At 45.0% G+C, this 13,890-nt stretch overlaps 1 long non-coding RNA gene across 1 annotated transcript in view; it reads right to left on the bottom strand.

Annotated features, from left to right (window-relative positions):
* LOC117795181 overlaps window positions 1–11,758 on the bottom strand; it is a 202,217-nt gene extending 190,459 nt beyond the window's left edge. Inside the window, exon 1 of the long non-coding RNA XR_004619033.1 lies at window positions 11,598–11,758. This is a non-coding gene — a long non-coding RNA (uncharacterized LOC117795181). The remainder of the gene's footprint in view (window positions 1–11,597) is intronic.
* Window positions 11,759–13,890: the final 2,132 nt, after the last annotated feature.

Raw genomic sequence — 13,890 nt, 5'->3', positions numbered from 1 at the left:
AGAGGCTGACAGGAGCGTGCCAAGCATCTCAAAGGCTGAGGTTCACTGCTCAGTCCTTTACCTTATCTCCTGGACTGAGCCAGGCCATGAATCAATGCCAGAGCCGTCCTCTCTCACCCCCAATTCAAGCCAAGGAGACAATAAGAAGAGAAAACCACATTTAGTGAGTGCTTATAAGTGCTAGGTGCTGTGCTAAGTACTCGGCTGGACAAAATGAGACAGGCTGAGGCCACCTGATAGTACAGCTCAGGGATTAAACACACAGGCTCTGGAGCCAGACTGCCTTAAACCCTGGCTCTACCACTCACTGCTCTGTAAAACGGGGATGATAGTATTAATAGTACCTTTTTTGAAGGGTTATTGTAAGGATGAGATGAGCATGTGGTTAATGCTTCATAAACATTAGCATGTATTAATTAATTCAATGACCCTGTGAAGTAGGTATCATCAACCCATTCTGCAGATGAAAATACTAACTAAGGCTCACAGCATAAAATAACTTGCCCAATACTATACAACTAACAAGTGCAGAGACAAGATTGGAATCTAGGTTGTCTGCCCTCCAGTCCTGGGCCCTATGCCATTCATACTGTCATATTACCAGGGGTCATGGTACCCTCAGCCTTGGGGGAGAGGGGAAAAGGTCAAGCCCTTTGTCTTCTGTAGACCTTCCATCACTTCCAATGGCTTAATTTTGTCACACACACACACACACACACACACACACGAATGTGCTGTAGGCACAGAGAAGTCAAGAGGGTTTCTATTGCTCATTTCTTCATTCACCACATATTTATTGTGCCACGCACTAAGGTGTTTAGAACACAGTGAAGGGCAAGACAGACTTGGCCTCTGACCTCACAGAGTTCAGTTTAGCAAGGGACGCAGATATGAATCTAAGAGTCATGCACATGTGTAATTGTGGGCATACATGTGCTTAGAAGGAGTGATATTCATGCTCAGAGGGCCTACACAGGAGGAACTGACCCAGGAAGGTCAGGGAAGATTTCTCTGAGGAGGTGATGACCAAGCTAGGGTATAACTAATAATAATGATTACCAATATAAAGAACGGAGGGAAAGCCATTTCAAGGAGAGGGAACAGCATATGTAAAGGCCCTGTGGCGGGAGGGAGCAGAGAAGTAGCAGGGACTGAAGGGTGACTTGTATAGCTGAAGCAGGGAGCAAGGAGGAGTGTGTTACATGTGCAGTTAGAGCAAAGAAGAACGTGTCACAGGGTGCAGTTGATTCTGAAGTAGGCTGTTCTCCAAAAACACTGTTGAGAAACATTGTTCTAGAACATTGCCCGGTACATAACACATGTTCAGTGTAAGTGTGATGAATGAATAGAAGAATAAATGGGAGGACTGAGTCACTGGCTGAAAACAACCTATATTGTAATAAGATGAAATGTTAGAATAGCAAAAGCACATAGAAAGAAATAAGAAAGTGCATATAGGAATGCAATTGCAGGCCCTGGAAGGCTTCCAGGAGGAGATGACTTTTGAGCTGAACCTTGGAGCCTGTGAAGACATTTTCCAGGTGGCTAGAAGGGGAAGCCTCCCAAGCAGAATACACAGTATTGAATGTAGAGCAGCTGAGGACCAGGACACATCTGGAGGAGCTGCTGGAAATGATGAGGCAGGGGAAGTTTTCTCTGTCTAGATGACCTGACCTGAAGCAAAGTCCATTGCTGGGCTCCATCAGGTCTTTGGTGATCCCTAACCCCAGGGAACCCCCTTCACTTGAATCTCTGCCCGAGCCCCCTGTGAGGGGCACCAAGCTCTACCTTACCTGCCGTAGACTAGACTCACTGAAAAGGGAAATGCCATGCTCAACCGCCTTCTCATTAAACAGGTATGAAAGGACAACCGCTGAGCAGAACATCAGCGAAACAAGACAAACTCTCTGGGAGGGAAGAGAGGGAGCAGTTTCATCTGCAGGCAGATGTGGAGCTAAATCTGTCACGTGGCCAAGGTCTAATGCCCCAGTTGGATGGGACTCTACACATGGTAAGGAGACACTGGGTAGATCTGAGATGCTTAAAAAGTGGCAGAGGAAGGTGAAGGGGGCAGTCTCATCACCTACGACGATGCCCACCACCATCACCAAGCCTTATTGTGTTGCCCAAGTCTTCTAAGGAGGTTGCGTTTTAACCAAGCTATAAATGAGAAGCAAAGAGTATTCTGGATAGAGGGAGCAGCAAGTGCAAAGGCCCTGTGGCAGAAAATTCTGGTGGGTCATAGACAGTGGCAGATGCCAGAGGAACCAGTGTGTATTGAGGGAGGGAGAAAAGCAGTGAGGCCAGGAAGAACAGTAGGCCCCAGCACATGCAGTGCTGTGTAGGGCAAATAAGGAGGCCAGATTTTATCCTAAGGCTCAGGCAAAGGTAATGAAGGGTGTTAAGCATGGGAATGACATGATCTGATTTATAAAAAAAAGAGAACTCTGGCTGGTATGTAGAGGATAATTCATAGGCAAGAAGTGAAAGCAGAGGCCCGCTGGGAGGCTCCTATAATAGTCCAGGCAAGAGATGCTCATAGCTTAGACTAGAGTGTTCAAGGCGAAGACGGAGAGGTGTTCCGGCATACTCTGAAGGTGGAACGGTCAAGACCTGACCTCGTATTTGATGCTGACTTAAGGGAGAGGAAGGAGTTAATGGGACTCCTGAGTTATGATCATTCCATGTTTGATGAGTTAGTCTTATTTTATTTTTTAGGTGTAGTAACAGGCCTAAAGCAATCATATAAGTCATGCAGAGTAAATAACCACTCAGCTCGGACCAGTCCGACCCAGGCCTTGATCCCCAGCAGTTTGACCCCAGCTCCTGCACTCATAACCACCCCAGCAAGGCACCACAATTAAACAAGGAGCGTAGGAGAGTCAGGAGACCAGGCCTAAACGCTGCTCGGCCACTCACCGTGTGATTCAGACAGACCTCTGTACATGTCTGACCCTCAGTTCCCTCAACTGTACAGCGGAAATTATAACAGCTTCACCAGGAGGGTGAGGGGAGAATTACAGGAAATTTACTCATTCATCCAATAAACATTTATGAAGCAACTCCCGCACGTGCCGGGCACCGTCCTAGGCATGTGAAGCTTATTGACGAGCTAGACCGTGGAAGAATCCTGTCCCTGAGCTGCTTACATATCAGGAAGGAGACATAATAATTCTCATAATAAGTACATTATCTAGTATTTTAGAAGGTGAGAAATGCTATGGGAGAACCAGGTAGAGCAGGGTGGGGGGGAGACATATATAAATGTATCAAATCCACACCTTAAACTTACACAATGTCATTATGTCAATTACATATCACCAAAAATTAAGAGAAAGAGTCTTTGCAGCGATCATGAATAAATATTTGTTGTGTAAATCATTGCTCTTTTTAACAGATCTTTTATTTTTATGACTTTCCTTGCTTAGGATAATAAATCCCTGCTCCCTCGGTTAACTCCAGAGGACAAAAGTTCTTCCCACCCTGTGAAATGGTTTTCATCATTAAAAACAAAAGCAGGGGCACTTCGGTGGCTCAGTTGTTAAGCATCTGCCTTTGGCTCAGGGCGTGATCCCAGGGTCCTGGGATCGAGCCCTGCACTGGGCTCCCTACTCCGCTGGGAGCCTGCTTCTTCCTCTCCCACTCCCCCTGCTTGTGTTCCTTCTCTCGCTGTCTCTCTCTCTGTNTTTTTTCGACAGAGAGAGAGACAGCCAGCGAGAGAGGGAACATAAGCAGGGGGAGTGGGAGAGGAAGAAGCAGGCNGTCAAATAAACAAATAAAATCTTTTTTTTTAAAGATTTTATTTATTTTTTCGATAGAGAGAGAGACAGCCAGCAAGAGAGGGAACATAAGCAGGGGGAGGGAGAGGAAGAAGCAGGCTCATAGCGGAGGAGCCTGATGTGGGGCTCAATCCCATAACGCCGGGATCACGCCCTAAGCTGAAGGCAGACGCTTAACCGCTGTGCCACCCAGGCGCCCCAACAAATAAAATCTTAAAACAAAACAAAACAAAAGCAAACAACACACAGCTCTCCTACCCCCACCGTAAGCACCTGATAAGTGGAAATGTAACCCCTGGTTAAGCAGCTCCGAGCCCAAAAGCACCCTTTGTCCTGAAGCATAAGTTCTCAGTGGGGGTGGTGCTGCCCCCTAGAGAAATATCTGGAAATGTGGTGGTGGTAGGGGCACGTGTTTTAGATTGCCACCAGGCTTAGGATATACAGCTATTCACACAAATGCCCTTCCTGCCTTACAGGACACTCCTTACAGTAAGACACTCCATGAGAAAGAAACATCATCATGTGAGCCAAACTCTAACTTCTTTGTACATGTAAACAAAACATTATTTCCTGTGTGGTTCAAGCAGTCGTTGAATTTGAAAGGAATAGAACTACCAGGGAAACTGAGCAAAGGCTGTTCTTTGCTTTTGCTCACAACTTTACCAAAGTGCACCGTTTCGGGAAACTGGGTCGTGGGCGGCAGTGCCATGCGTGGCATTTTTTTGTAGGTGACACCACACATCTGTGAAAGTGTGCCTGTGTAGCTGTGACAGTCACAGTGATTATATATAGAAGCAATTATCTGGCTATATCATTATGTTTTATAGTAGAGTCTTATCTAAGCATTTACATATTGAAATATATACTATCTTATTACAGACTCCTTTCACTTTATTCTCAGTTACAATGTTGTTAGGACATTATATTGATTTCTTGAAGTTACATGTATATATAGATTCTATTATCTGTGAAATTCATTTCTGGATAGTAAAGAGCGTGTTATAAAATTTTTTTTCTTTTATGAAAAGGGGTATTGAGTCTGACTGAGGACTGATGTCATCTAAATGCTACTACTGAGTTTTAGAAAGTATGCCCTGTGGATTTTGGCATAATGACTATCTGATCGCTCCACATTTCAAGAGAAACTGGGCATCCAGAAATATACATGCCGGCTCCTGATTTTTAGAGAAATGGCACCAGATTTTAAATATAGAATCACAGTGAAAAGATCAGCGGTGTCAGAGGGGACAAAGAACCAGAGCACTGAGGATTTCCAGGGCAGGGGAACAATTCTGTATGATACTATAATGGTGGATACATGTCATTACACATTTGTCCAAACTCAGAGAACGTACTACAGCAAGAGTGAACCTGAAAGTAAACTCTAGTCTTTGGGTGATAACAGTGTGTTAATGCAGGCTCATCGATTGTAAAAAGTGTACCCCGCTGGTGGGGCTGCTGATGAAGAGGGGGAGGCTCTGCAGGAATGGGGTCGGGGGTCTATAGGAATTCTCTGTACTTTCTACTCAATTTTGTTGGTGAACCTAAAACTCCTCTACAAATGAAGTTTATTAAATACACATATATTTCTATAAACACTATTTAGGCCAAATAATCACATCTTTGGGTTAAAATGTAGCCCGACTATGATCTCAGCTTTAAAACTAGATGTATTTGATGGGGAAACCAGAGGGATGCGTGCACGAGCCTCTGCAGGGTGTGCGCAACCATTCAAGTGGTCATTTATTAAACATAGACTTTGTGCAGTGTTCTGTACATTACACACTTCATTTCACAGGAAGTCTCTCAGATAAACAGTGTCCATGTCACAGATGAAAAAACCAAGGCTTGGAAAAATGAATCGATTTGGCTCGACTCTTATTAATTACGGTAATTACTGCCAATTGCATTTTAGTGCCCACTGTTTGCCTGACCCTGCGCACAGTGCATTTCGAATATTCTTTTGTCTAATTGCTGCAATCACTATGTTTGGAGGCATATATTTTTATCCCCACTTTATAGACCATGCAGCTGAGGCTCAGAGACCAGCCCTTGGCCAGACAGGCCTTTCTGCTCAAAAGTACCAGAATAATCTCAGAGCAATCCCAGCCAAGTCTGGTTGATTCCAAAGCTCATACAAGCAACCACGATGGCTGTGTTTCCTCTCTGTAAGACAAACCACATTAATAGTGGGGGTCACTCACTTGTCATTGAAGCAGTGGGAGAAGTGCTTTATTCACTGTGTCTACACCAGAGACTGTCAACCTTGATTACACATTAAGAATCACTTGGACATTGTAGAAAGTACTCATGAATGGGTCTCACTCCATTGGTCTGAGATATGGCCAGGGCATCAGGATTTGTAAAAGTTCTCCAGGTGATTCCAAGAATGGCTTGTAATTCTCATAATCGATAAAAAACCCAGAGTTGGGTGGGAATCTTGCCTTCACCTCTGGAACCAAGTCAACTCATTTCTCCATGCCTCAGTTTTCTTGTCTGTGACATGGATAGTGCTTATCTTTGAGGTTTCTGATGACATTAAGTATGACCTCCAGGTGACCTACACACTAGATCAATGACTTTCAACTCCAACTTTGTACTAGAATCACCCGGGGGGTTTTCTCTCCTGGTTACCGATGCCCAGGCCCCATTTGCAAAGATTTGTTTCCAGCTGATCCATTTGCTGGATGCAGATGAAAAAGCCTCCCAGGTGATTCTAATATGCGGCCAAGGGCCAGAACCACTGAATCAAGGGTACCCAATGCCCTATTTTGCTTATGAAGTAACCTAAGCATGTGAGGCTCACAGAAGTAAAATGACTTACTCAAGGTCACATACCTAGCAACTTGTGCTTTTAACCACTATTCTTTGATACCCCAAAAGTAAAAAACCTCTTTCCTTGCCACTAAATACAGATTGTCCACCCAGAGAGTCATAAGACCTCAGGTAAGTATGTCCCTTAAAGGCCACCACAGTCCAACTTACGATGTAACCTTTCACTCCAAGTGGTTGGCATGGTTCTACTTGGTTCCTCCAGGAACAGGGAGATCATAGGCCTTACAGCCCCCTCCATCTTTGGGCGGTTCTGATGCTTAGAAAGAGCTGCCTTACCTACTACACAGCTGTGGAGAATTCTGAGATAGATCTGTTTGAACTGCTACAGAAAAAATCTCCAAGATAAATTATTAAGCACAAAAAGCAAGTGAAAGGACTACATACCTGTTATGATCTAATTATTATGCAAAATACAAAATCTCCTCAGTGTGTATGTAATTGCATAGGAAAAATATCTGGTATCATAAGAACAAATCAATAACAACGGTTAACTTTAATAGGGAGAGGGGACATTTAGAGGGACAGGTGTGTATTTTTTTTTCTGAATTGTAATGATTCACACCTAATAGATTATTTTGAAAATAAAATGGAATAAAGGAAGTAAAATACTTAACATGTGCCTGTCATTATAGGCACACTCAGTAAATGTTTGCTAAATATTTTTTAGTCATAGAAAAGTTTGAGAAGGATATCAGTGGTGATTGCAGATCTTTTTTTTTTTTTTTTGCTTACCCATTTGAAAAATTTTTTTCTAAAATGAGCATTTATTATTTGTTAACAAGAAAGATGAAGAAATCACTTCTGCGTCAGGTCCAAATGCATTTGGCTGCAAGTAACAGAAAATCTTAACAGTGGCTTGGACCAAAAAAGAAAGGGGAGGGGGTATCTCTCAACAAGATACCCAAGTAGATGGTTGCTATTCGTTCACTCATCAGAGACCCAGGTCCACAGGCCATTCTCTGCGCATCAGTGCTTATCCCTATGCTTTTCCCTTCATGGTTTGAGCGTGACAACTGCATCTGCAGATGCTGCATCCAAGCAGAAAAAAAGGGAGGACAGACGGTGCCAGGTGGGTGTCTTCCCTTTTATTGGGAGATTCCCTTGTTCCCAGGAGCATGCACAGCAGACTCCCATTTAGGCCCCATGGACCTGATCTGTATCACTTCTACCTACAAGGGATGCCGGCAAAGTAAGGAGCAAGCGTGTCCTAATTGGCTTTAACTCATCCTGGTTCATAGCCTAGAACTGGGTATACCACTGTCTGCTTAAAACAAATGTTCCACTATCCAGGAGGAAGGGGGTTTCGATATCGGGTACGCAAGTGTCTGCCACAGCTTCTGTTTATGAAGCCTGGAGCTCTCCCTCCAACACCCACATTGATCCTAGTTGTTATTTACAAAAATATATGCATTATTAATAACCCACTTGTAGGCTTCTTAGAGTGTGACATATAACTTATTTAAAGGGAACCCAGCAAGGTCAGGACTGGGATTTACAGACTTCTGCCTGTGGAGATGAGTAATGCTCGTTCCCTCAAGTATTTATTTACCTCCAACTAATATATAAGATGGGAGGGAAAGAAAACCTTGAATCCTCTCCGTAGTTGGGATTTACATGTGTTTGAACACTGTCTGGCAGGGAAATGGACAAAGGGGAGCAGGTACCGGAAACCCAGTTCTGAGGAGGGATGGCTCAGGTCCTGAGAGAAGTTTCATCATAAAGGGTAACGGAGACTGGCCCAGAGGAGACTCTGCAACGAAGTCTGAAGGGCAGAGGGAAGCAGGAGGTTTAGGGAACATGCAACAGCTGGAACTAAACATAACCCAATGAAGGGACATATGTGTGTGCGTGGGTGCGCGTGCCCTGGGTAGAAAAAGAGCTTTAAGAAATAGTGATGTAAAATCTCAACTCAAGTGTAGAAAGGACAGGGAATTTGTCTTCTCACCTCATGACAGAACACTAAGCTGCCACGGCAGCGTGCGAATCAAGAGCACAGACAGCAACACAGAAGAGGTTGAGAGCTCTGGTTCTGGAATCATTAACTACGCAAGATGGGCCCTGGGCAAGATGCTTAGCCTCTCATCAGTTTTGTCCTCTGAAAATAATAATAATAATAAAAATAATAATAATAATATCTACCTTGCTTTATTGCCATAAGCACTAATAAGCCTCCTGCTATTTGTTAGCAATTTAAATTATTGGGCAAAAGACTCAAGACAACCAACAATTACGGGGGTGGGGAGTTGGTCTCAGAACGGTCAAGGCCAGCTGCTAGAAGAAGCCAGAACTGACCTGAGCGTATGCACGTAACCCTCATCAAACAGGTTCCCTCATGACCATACCTGGAGTGCTACGGAAGTCAAAGACATTCAGCCCCGCAAACACAAGCATGCCAGGCCAGTCTTCTTGCATCTCATGGTCAGAAGTAATGAGGATCCGGGGGTGCCTGGGTGGCACAGCGGTTAAGTGTCTGCCTTTGGTTCAGGGCGTGATCCCGGCGTTATGGGATCGAGCCCCACATCAGGCTCCTCTGCTATGAGCCTGCTTCTTCCTCTCCCACTCCCCCTGCTTGTGTTCCCTCTCTCGCTGGCTGTCTCTATCTCTGTCGAATAAATAGATAAAATCTTTAAAAAAAAAAAAAAGAAGTAATGAGGATCCAATTCATGATCCACTGAAACACTCTTGAAAGGACCCTTTTGTCTGACACACCAGCTCTCCCCCATATCTCGTCCACACATTTCTCACTACCGAGGATTCCTCCACACCTCCAAAACTCCCTACCCACCACATCCCCTCTCCTCTCATAGAACTCTGCTCTCTTTTCGCCCTGACAAGCCCATCTTTTTTGAAGAAAATCCCACCATCACTTCTCCGGTTCTTCATCCATGCATGAGCACATTCGGCATTTGAGCCTGGGGGAGGGAGACAGGGAATGATACCAATGCCAGAAATCATCCCAAGGGAATGAGGGATGGGGAGAATATAATAGTCATACATTCACAAATGTTTCTCCTTTGTTACAGAAGGCACCTTCCCTTTGCTAATTAGGTCATTCAACGGATACTTATTTGTGCCAGGCACAATTCTTGGCACGAATGGTAATACACGGTCCCTATTCTTAGGGGCTCGCCCTCACCTCCTCCTACTACAGCCACTTCCCAGGATAGAGGATGCCCCTGGTTGCCCTGGCCCCAGACCAGAAGTGGGAGCCCAGCCCACCAGAGTTCTCCTAAAGACCCCTGGCGGATGATAGGAATGCAGCTTGAGGACTGTTTGCAGTCTCTCCATAACAGTCTGGGGAAATGAAGACACTGAGTTGACAGTGGCCTTGGCAGAGCCAGAGAGAGATCTCAACACATTTATCACCAGCTGGGGAGCTGCTGTTCAGCCTCACTGACCTGTAAAATCCACACTAAACTCAGGGCTGGCTCTTCAGCTTCTGAATTTGATTTAGACCCCAGGAAAGGCCCCCAAGGCCTGATAGTGACAAATCACCATCTCTCACTACTGTTCTCCTGAATGTGGATGTTTGGGGATTGCTAGAAGCCAGTGGGGAGAGCCAATTGTCTCACCTACGAGGGACAAGGGGTGACAAGTTTCCCTACCCCCAAAGTGCCTTCTCAGTTTGGCACTTCTCCCCCATATACTCCTCACATTTGGAATATTAGACCAAAATCTGTGTCCTCTGATGGAGTATAAGCTCTGGGAGGGCAGCGATCATATTGGGTTTAATCGCGGATGCACCTCCAGCATCATGCCCTACGTGTTGGCCATAGTAAGTGCTCAATAAATTCTATTGATTTCATCATATGTGATACCACTTTCATAACATACCTTGAAAAAAATCCAGTCAATACTGAGTCAGTACCAAACAGGGTGCCAAGTAATTTATATTCATCTTCAATAAAAAGGTCAGAGAGACAGGATTTATATCCTAACATAGCCATTTCCTGAATGCATAACTTCAGGCAAAGATTTAACCTCTCTGGGCCTCAGTTTCCTGATGAGTAAGAGGAGTACACAGTAAAAATAACCAGTATATATGTAAAGTGCATAGCATAGGAGCGATTTTTTTAAAGAGCCCAGGCTCCTTGCACTTATCAAAATTTTAACTTCTCATGACCATTAATTCTCAGTAACTGTATTTCCAGGCATTTCTCCAATAGAAAAGTTTGTGCACCTGTAGGAGGACAACACACAAGAACGTTCGCTGCAATGTGGTTTGAAATAGAGAAACCCTACATTAACCTAAACGTCCATCAACCAGGGATGGTCATACAAATTGCAGTACAGTGCATTCACTTCTCAGGGCTGCTGTAACAAATGACCACAAAGCGGGTGCCTAAAAACAATGGAAATGCATTCGCTCACAGCTGGAGGCCAGAAGCCTGCGATGAGGAGTGCTCAGGTCCAGGCTCCCCTCCATAGGCTCTTGGGGGGAATCCATCCCTTGCCTCCTCCAGCTTCTGGTGGCCATCAGCATTCCTTGGCTAGTGACCATATCTCTCTCTGCTTCATCTCCCGTGTGCCTTCCCTGTATCTGTCTGTCTCCTCCAGCCTCCCTCTTACAAGGATGCATGTGATCGCATGGAGGGCCCAAGGATAATTCAGGATGATCTCCACATAGCAAGGCTCTTAATTTAATCACATCAACAAGACCCTTTTTTCCAAATAAGGTGACATTTATAGGTTTGTTATGGACTGAAGGTCATGCTCCTACCCCCCACAAATCCATATGTGAAACCCTAGCCACCCCATCCCCTACAGTGTGTGATGGTATTTGCAGATGGGGCCTTTGGGAGGTAATCAGTGGTAGATGAAGGTAGAGCCCTCATGATGGGATAGTACCCTTACAAGAAGAGACACCGGAAAGCTTGCTCACTCTCTCCCCACTGCAAGTGCACACAAAGAAGAAGTCACGTGAGCACACAGCAAATAACAGCTGCCTATAACCAAGAGAAGAGCCCTCAGAATGAAACCTACCTTGCTGGCACCTTAACTTTGGACTTCCCAGCTTTGAAAACGGTGAGAAACAAATTTCTGAGGTTCAAGCCACCTGTCTGTGGTGTTCCGTTATGGCAGCCCAAGGAGACAAAGATAAGGTTCCAGGGATTAGGACATGTACATATCTGGGCCACCATTCAGTTCACGACATCCAGTGTATGAGGACTACAAGGCAGTCATCAAAAGGAACAAAGCTATTTCATTGTTCAGCGACAGATGATGACTTGCACTAGAGAAGAGAAGTGAAGGCTGAACAAAGGGAACACATTCTAGATGTTTCTGACAGGAGAGCTGATAAGACTTACTTATGTTTCAAATGTGGAGGATGAATAAAAGAGAAGAAGCCTCCTTCAAGTCGCTGCAACAGGAAAAAGACACCCGGAAGGTCATACAGGATGATTTAAGGGCTAAGCCCAGATTCTGAATACATACATATTTTTTATTTGTTATTGGAGTATAACGTACGCACAGTAAAATATGTAACCTCTGACATACAGCTCAATGCATTTTTACATTTGTATTCACCACCTGTGAACCATGCAGAGAACCTTCCAGGACATGTTTCGCAGCCCAGAAGGGCTTGTTGTACCCACTCAAAGGCAATGCCCACACAAAGGTAACCATTTTGACTTTTACACATTTAGATATACTTAGATTCTTAAAAATACTTTTATAGTTTGAATCCTATAGGTTTTAGATGTTTTTGAACCTCATACACACAGAACTCGTTCACACTGGGCTTCTCTCACCTGTCATTATGTCTGTGAGGTTCACCCACATTGTTGCATGTATTCATACTTTGTTCTTTTTTATTGCTCTGTAGTATGCCATTGTATCACCATGGAACCCATGGGATTTGCTGATGGGGCATGAGAGGAAAGGATGTGGGGATTTTCTTCCTACTCACTAGAGGGCGGAGTTGCCATTCACCCAAGGTGGATTACGTTGGGGGAGGAGTAGCTGTGAAGTGGGTGGAAGATAAAGATCAGGAGCTCAGTTTTGAACATGGTCAACCTGAATTGCTTACTAGACATGCAAGTGTTGATGGTGAGTAGGCCATTAAACCATCAAGCAATGTGGAGGAGGGCCAGTGAGGGAGATAATTACAACAAGGTGGGTAGCAGGTGATGGAGAGAGGACAGGAGATCCAGAGCTTGGGCAGGGAGGAGGGGGAGAAGGACTGGGAAGCAGCATGCATGAGCAAGGAGGATGCTTACCTCCCCTCCAGGAGAATTCCAGGCATAGGAAGCATGTGCAAGAAAAACAGCCACCACCTGAGAGGACTCTGGGGGAAGCCGTGTCCCCAGGGCAAAGCCACATTAGAAAAACAAGGGAAAAAGGATGTCTATAGAAGTACTGCACCAGACTCACAAGTTTTCCAGGAGCTTCTCATCCATTCAAGAAGCAGACACCCTACACCCACCTGCAAAGGCACGTTAACAGCCCCACTTGTTGGGTTAAGGCTGCTGCCCAGCATTAGCCAACCAATCAATCAGTTTTCCCTGCTGTTCATCTCCTTGTTATTCTTAACATCTACAAGGTAATAAACAGGATTATGATGGCATGCGCAATGACCATTCCCCACGCTCACTGAGCAAATCAGCTCCTCGGGCTTCTGCCCAACACAGAATGTAGCCTTGACCAAGTATCAGGACACCAGAGCTCCAAACCTGTCTCTGCTGCTAAAGTGATGTGTCCCTTTGAGGAAGTCCCTTCCCTTTTCTGACCTCAGCTCTTGCCTCATGAAAGGGACAAGAAGAGTGTAGAGAAAGAAAGAATGAGGGGTGCCTGAGTGGCTCAGTCGGTTAAGTGTCTACTTTTGGCTCAGGTCATGGTCTTGGGGTTCTGGGATCAAGCCCTGTGTTGGGCTTGCTGCTCAGCAGTGAGTCTGCCTCACCCTCTCCCTTTGCCCCTCCCCCCCACTTGTGCTTGCTCTCTGTCTCTCTCAAATACATAAAAACCTTAAAAAAAAAAAGAAAGAAAGAAAGAGAGAGAGAGAGAGGAAGGAAGGGAGAAAGGAGAGAAGGAAGGAAGGAAGATAGAAATTCATTCATTCGTTCATTCATTCTGGGCTTCCGGGTCAAGCAGACCTCATACAGTAAATGAGGTTTGGTTTCATTTGTGGTTTGGCCTGCCCAGCATTCATACCCTCTTCCAAGAACAGAACCATGATTTTCTTTAAGGAACCCCACACACACACACACACACATGCACACACGCATGCACACACGCACGTGTTCTCAGCCCTTGATGTTCAGATGGGGCTGATGAC

Source organism: Ailuropoda melanoleuca, chromosome 12 (genome assembly GCF_002007445.2).
Source record: "Ailuropoda melanoleuca isolate Jingjing chromosome 12, ASM200744v2, whole genome shotgun sequence".
Lineage (NCBI taxonomy): Eukaryota > Metazoa > Chordata > Mammalia > Carnivora > Ursidae > Ailuropoda > Ailuropoda melanoleuca.
The sequence above is the reverse complement of the archived record's forward strand: the minus strand, read 5'-3'. Positions and strand labels throughout refer to the sequence as shown.